At 46.4% G+C, this 6,759-nt stretch overlaps 1 non-coding gene across 1 annotated transcript; it reads right to left on the bottom strand.

The window, feature by feature from the left end:
• Window positions 1–6,465: 6,465 nt before the first annotated feature.
• On the bottom strand, window positions 6,466–6,554 carry trnap-ugg (transfer RNA proline (anticodon UGG)). The gene is given in 2 exon segments: window positions 6,466–6,501; window positions 6,519–6,554. It is a non-coding gene; the product is annotated as a tRNA-Pro (tRNA).
• Window positions 6,555–6,759: the final 205 nt, after the last annotated feature.

Below are 6,759 nucleotides of genomic sequence, written 5' to 3'. Positions count from 1 at the left end.
ACGCCAAGCGCAAGACGGTCACTGCCATGGATGTGGTGTACACTCTGAAACGGCAGGGCCGCACTCTCTACGAATTCTGCGGCTGAACAACTCGACCCTTTCCTGCAAACACAACAAAGGCTCTTCTAAGAGCCACCCACCGCCTCACAGAGAGAGCAGTGACCTGGAAACGGGAGCTGGGATAGGCTGTTTAGAACTGTCTGGAATAAATCTGTGCTGTGTTCGGGATACAAAACTAGAATCCCCAAATTTGACATTTCATTTGTAGCAAGGATATGCAGTGGATTTGATTTTCTGAACGGGCTGTGTAAACAGCGCCTGAGGCTCTTCAGTTTGTTATTTCTCCAGTCGACACATGCCCTCAGTGAAAAGCCACATCACTCCTCCAGAATCACTCATTGTTTTCATAGAATTTCAAAATGATTTCGCTGCAATGAGGGAATCCGGGAGTTTTGCAGCAGCCGTTGAATCGGTCGCTGGAACCAGACCCACTTGTGATGTTATTTCCCCCGAGACGGTGTTTCCTGCAGTGAAACTGACAGGGTTTGTGAAACTGATCAGTTTCAGCTCAGTCATTCAGGGACCTGGAATTCCCACAGTTTGAGCCCGCGCTACCCAGAGCCCACTTCTGATTGGTCACCCTCTTCCCATTCGCATGTCTTAACCAATTGCCGAGCCTCGAATTAGAAAATACAGCAAATCATTGGCTTAAATTGTCGTCCTGGCAGAAAGGTTGAATTCAAAAAAGCCGCCAATTTCAGTGTTGGGCAGAATCGAATTACTCAATGAATCTCAATAACGAAATTGGCGGCACATTTTATACTTTCCCCGATTTTCCTTTCCATCGATTGGGGTGCTAATTCACTCGGGTGTGTTTGCTAATACGAACTGTAATCCTCAGATCCATTTAACATTTCAGTAATCCTATTAAATACAAAAGGAATTTTATGATTGAATTTCCATTGGAAGATAGTGAATTAGCACCCCGATCGATGGAAAGGAAAATTGGGCAGAGGATAAAATGTGCTGCCAATTCGTTATTGTGATTTGTTTATATAACTGACCAGGATTGACTTCACCCGAACGCAGCTACTAGCTCCCACCTCACTGACCGCTCTCCCCCCTCTGCAACTCGCTTTCTCCCCCTCCTCCCTACTGGCGAAATTCCGCACTCTGGCTGTTCGCTCTCCGCACCCCCACCCCCCACCCTGTCCCAGCCCAGCCCTCAGCTGCTAGCTCTGGCCGTGACACTCGCTCCCACATTTCTTCACCAGGCGCCACCTGTAGAAGCAGGAGGGCCGCAAGGAGTGACAGGGCGACGGAGGAGTGAGTAGCTGAGAGGAGGGAAGCGGCGCGGCCTGGGGCGAGTGGTCAGAGAGTGGGGTAGTGCGAAGCGAGGAACAACTGGCCAGGGGAGTGGGGGGGTGGGGGAGCAGCGAGGTCTGGAGCGAGCGGCTGAGGGGGGGAATCGTCAAGGCCTGGAGTGAGTTGCCGAGGGGGGAGAGCTACAGCTTCAAAATCTCCCATTCAGCCACTTCCACCAGCCAAGTGGTGGGGGGATGGGGTGGCTAGATACCCAATGACGCTTTATCACGCGTGCACGAAGATGGATTTGTTGCGGAAATGTGATGATGTTGGCGCTGCAAAATGACATCATCCCGTGCACGCGCCACTCACTCCTGGCAGGATGTCAAAAATCACTGTGATTTTTTGGTCTTTTCAGTGCACTCCTCTTTCCTTAGTTGCCTCTCACCTTAATGTATTGAAGAAACATCTTTGGGTCCATTTTCATTTTCCTTGTCAATAATCTTCCATGCTTTCCCTTCACCGCTGCTCCCAAATCCCTCCAGTTCAGTCAAAACACAACTTGGTAGATTTGGGATTTGAACACACGCCTCCAGAAAACACTACGACCTGAACACAGCCCCTTAGACCACTCCGCCATCCTGACTGTTTCAAGCTTACGACAAAAGCTGAAAAATTATCCATTCTTTGTGAAAGTATTTGTGAGATTGTGGAAATGTCTGGAAGAGGAAAGACCGGCAGGAAAGCTCGGTCCAAGGCCAAGTCTCGCTCCTCCCGGGCTGGACTGCAGTTCCCGGTGGGCCGTGTTCGCAGGCTCCTGAGAAAGGGTAACTATGCTGAGCGTGTGGGTGCTGGAGCCCCGCTCTATCTTGCTGCTGTGCTCGAGTACCTGACCGCTGAAATCCTCGAGCTGGCCGGTAACGCGGCCCGGGACAACAAGAAGACCCGCATCATCCCCAGACACCTGCAGCTGGCCGTCCGCAACAACGAGGAGCTCAACAAGCTGCTGGGAGGGGTGACCATCGCTCAGGGCGGGGTGCTGCCTAATATCCAGGCCGTGCTGCTGCGCAAGAAAACCAGCGCTCAGAGCTCCCAGAAAAAGTAAAGCGGCCAAAATGACATCTAATAAACAAAAGGCTCTTTTCAGAGCCACCCACAGTCTCTGTGAAAGGGCTGGTTACTGTCAGGAGGGAGTCAGAGATGGAGTTATTGTAACAGTGGATTGACCTGTTGCACATCTGTCCAGCTGTGTTTTCATTTCGCTCTGTTTTCTGCTCACACATCTCCCCCTCGAGTTAATTGCAGAACTGAACTGCAGGGTGCAGAATCAACAATTCCCAGGATCGGGGGTGAGATTGTGCTGAGCAGCAATGAGCATCCAGTAATGCTGCTTTCTGAATTCCAGATCAGCTCTCAGTCCAACAGGCCTTTCGTATTTTAAATATCACAACAGAGCTGAGCGGGGGTGAGCGCAGCCTCAGCTGCACCGAGTCTCAGGGGCTCTCAGGACCCCACTCAGAGCCACCAGGCCTGGCGGACGTGCAGCGAGGACCCCGGGGGAGGGAGGGTGCACCATTAAAGTGATGGTGCAGCACCTCCCCCATCCTCGCCGCCACTTCCCGGTTTCTTCTCCCGTTTATCTCAACATTAAGAAGACGCTTTTGCTCTGGACTACACTGGTTATAAAGTAAGACCCAACTTTGTCTCTGAAAGTGATGAATAGCAGCAACAACAGCAGAATCCAACCCCTGCAGTTACATGTGAACTTGCTGATGTTGCAGCAGATTGAATGACTGAGTGAATCCCTTCCCACACACGGAGCAGGTGAATGATCTCTCCCCAGTGTGAACTCACTGGTGTTTCAGCAGGTTGACTCTGGCTGGGTTCAGTTCTACACTCACTGGTTCCTCTCTCTCTCCTCCCCTGAAGGTGCTGATTCTGACTGTATGTACATGCTCTCTCCCCCTCCGACCCTCCCTGTCCAATGTAGTATCTCCAGTTTTGGTGATGTGCTCTCCCTGACCTGTCTCCATTTCTCCTTCTTATACAGACTTGCCCTGAGTGTCACTATTTCATAGAATCAAACAGCACAGAAGGAGGCCAATCGGTCTTTTGTGCCTGTGCTGAATCTGTGAAAAAAATGATGCAATTAGTCCAACCCCCTGCCTATTTCCCCATAGTCCTGGAGAAATTCACTTTGAAATATTTGTCCAATTCCTTTATGAAAGTTATAATTGAATCTGTTTCCACCACCCTGTCAGACAATTCATTCCAAATCCGAATAAGTTACTTCTTAAATGTTGTGAGGGTTCCGGCCTCTACCACCTCTTCAGGGAGTGCGTTCCAGATTCCAACCACCCTCTGGGTAAATTTTTTTCCTCAAATCCCATCTCAACCTCCTGTCCCTTACCTTAAATCTATGCCACCTGGTTATTGACCCCTCCGCTAAGGTAAAATGTTTCTTCCTATCTAACCCATCAATGCCCCTCATAATTTTGTAAACCTCAATCTTATCTCCCCTCAGCCTTCTCTGCTCTAAGGAAAACAACGCTAGCATTTTCAGTCTCTCTTCATAGCTGAAATGCTCCAGCCCAGGCAACATCCTGGTGACTCTCTTCTGTACCCTCTCCAGTGCAATCACATCCTTCCTATAGTGTGGTGCCCAGAACAGTACACAGTACTCCAGCTGTGGCCTAACTAGCATTTTATACAGCTCCGTCATAACCTCCCTGCTCTTATATTCTCTGCCTCGGACGATCTATATTGGCCTGTAATCTAAGGCTTTCCTCCTCACTAATTACGACACCACCAATCTTCGTGTCATGTGTGAGAAAGGGTTTGATTCTATCCCTATCAGTATCCGTTACATGCATGTGTTTTTAATCTGCACCCCCTCTATTTTATTCTCTGTACTTGTCAGCCTCTTGTGGGTGAGTCTGTGTTTTGCTCTTTATCTCTCAGTCTTCGAAGTATGAGCCTGGGTTTGTACCTAATTTTCTTTGTACCTTGCAGGATGGATATTGAAGAGAGGTTTTTACACATTAACTGCCAAATCCTGATAAGTGATTTTTGGGTTTCACACAGTATCTGTCAGTTTCTTGTCTAGGACTGTTGGTTTTACTCTGTCCCTGGCATTTGCTGGTTTGTTAGTGTGGGGTTTACACTGTACCTGTCAGTTTCTCATATGTGAGTGTTGGTTTCACTTTGTATAGAATCATAGATCACAGAATACTTACAGCACAAAAGGAGGGATTCAGCTCATCGTACTTGTGCTGCCTCTCTGCACAAGCAACTCAGCTCATGCCACATCCTCATGTATTCCATGAAAAGCTGATTTTCTTTCCCTTCAGATAATTATCATATATCCTTTTGAAAGCTATGGTTGAATCTTCCTCCGTCACACTCTCAGGCAGTACATATCAGATCTTAACCATTTGCTGCATAAAAAAGGTTTTTCCTCATGTTGCCTTTGGTTCTTTTCCCATTCACCTGAAATCGGTGTCCTCTGCTTACTCAGCCATGAGTAATATTTCCCATTGCTTTCTCAGCACTGATGAATTGTGAGGTGGGAGACAGCCAGAAGTCCCACTGAGCCGCACTGACTCCCAGCTGAAAAAGAAATGAGGTAAAGTTCAATCTTTCACAGCGAGATGCTGCAGAGAGTTAAGAGTCCCGAATGAAAGAGAGCGTTTCTCATACTGTTGTTGAATTTCATTTCAAACACTCCTTGTACTCTCTGCTAATGAAGCCTAAAAAATGGAAAAACTAAATGGCGCTCAAACTCACAACCCTGAGATTAAAAGTCCCATGATCGACAGACTGAACTGAATATGTCACTTCTACTGTTCCTCTGTTTGGATGGATGCAACTGTATGCTCCAATGCAAGGGCAGCTTTCAAATCCTCCCATGGGTCCACACGTCAGACTAAGTTCCTTGTTGTAAACTCAAGCAAAGGAAATCTGCTCACTTCCAAAACTATCAACAAATTGAAGCTGATTACGATCAACATCATCAGAGGTCAGAACTACCTGGTGAAAGAAGACTCCCTGAAGAAGGATCCACAATTATTCAAAGGCATCGACAAAGTGAAAAACAAGAAAATCGATGAGTCAATCCAAGCTAAACAGAAACACTGAAGAATTCCATTCCAAACCAGAACACAATTAGAGGCATTTTTTGTATTCAAAGCTGGGCATTAGTATTTAATAGTTGATATATAATTTTGAATATATTTGAATTTCTTTATTCATTTGGCACTGCTGAACATGAAGCAGTCTTAAATCATTTAATTTTTTTTTGTAAAATCTGACTTACCAGATTAAAATATTAGATCAAAGGAGAAATTTCAAAGATTACTGGACCAGTAATCCAGAGGCCTGGACTCAAGATCCAGTGACAGCCAGGACGTCAAGGCGGGAAACACTCCGCACTAGTATGCAGTGAGCGATTCCATCGAAGGTAGAGCACAATCTCCTTAATATAAGAATGTATATTTTATAATAATTAATCACTCAAGACCTTCCTGGTCTCTGCATCTCAGCTGCTCTCTGGATAAACTTGCAGAAAGTATTTCAACCTGTAAAGCAGGAGTCTAGGGAATGTATAATGATATTTTCTCGCCTTCGGGCAATATTTTAATGAATACAGTGTGGGACAACCTGTCTGGGCACAACTCCACGAGTTTCTCTTGAACTAGTGACCTCACAATCACTAACTTCTATGGTAACAATCTTCAGCTCATCACCTCCGGTACGTAGCTCTAATCTTAATGTACATTTAAACAACCTTTCAAGTCCAGTTACAGTTTTTGTTGCCTTACCTGCACAAGCATAAAAAGTGAAAAACGGAAGCAAGTTTAACTGAACATTCTGGTGGTCAGTTCGGGCACGGGAAAAAAATTAAAGGACTCGGACCAGGTCGGATGCGGTGCTGTCAGGCTTGGGTCGGGTTTCATTTGCTGACCCGAGCAGGCCTTTAGTTACTGTTGCAACCTTATATTCCCACTTGACAATCTGTATATTTTGTTCATTTCAATTTTGTCGACAAGCTCTTTGAATCCAGTTCCCCGGTCCTCAAGCAGGCTCAGTTTGGAAATCGATTCCGCTTTCTGGAAGGCTGAAAGCAATCGATGACCTTAAACTAAAAATGGCAACAGAGAAGGGCTCGTCTGGGATTTGAACCCAGGACCTCTCACATATTAATCATTTATATACCCAAAGCGAGAATCATACCCCTAGACCAACGAGCCACCGTTGGCATAGTTTTTATTCGCTCCTGTGGAATTTCACTGGCACCCACAGCCGATCATGCATTTTTTTCAGATCAAAACAATATCCTACAAAGCTGAAATAAAAACAGAAAGTGCTGGAAATACTCAGCACCTCTGACAGCATCTGTGGAGAGAGAAACAGAGTTAACATTTCAGGGTTTTCACCTTTTGTTTGAGCCATCTT

This window comes from Heterodontus francisci, unplaced genomic scaffold (assembly GCF_036365525.1).
Source record: "Heterodontus francisci isolate sHetFra1 unplaced genomic scaffold, sHetFra1.hap1 HAP1_SCAFFOLD_330, whole genome shotgun sequence".
Classification (NCBI taxonomy): Eukaryota; Metazoa; Chordata; class Chondrichthyes; order Heterodontiformes; family Heterodontidae; genus Heterodontus; species Heterodontus francisci.
This window is presented reverse-complemented; position numbering and strand designations above follow the sequence as displayed.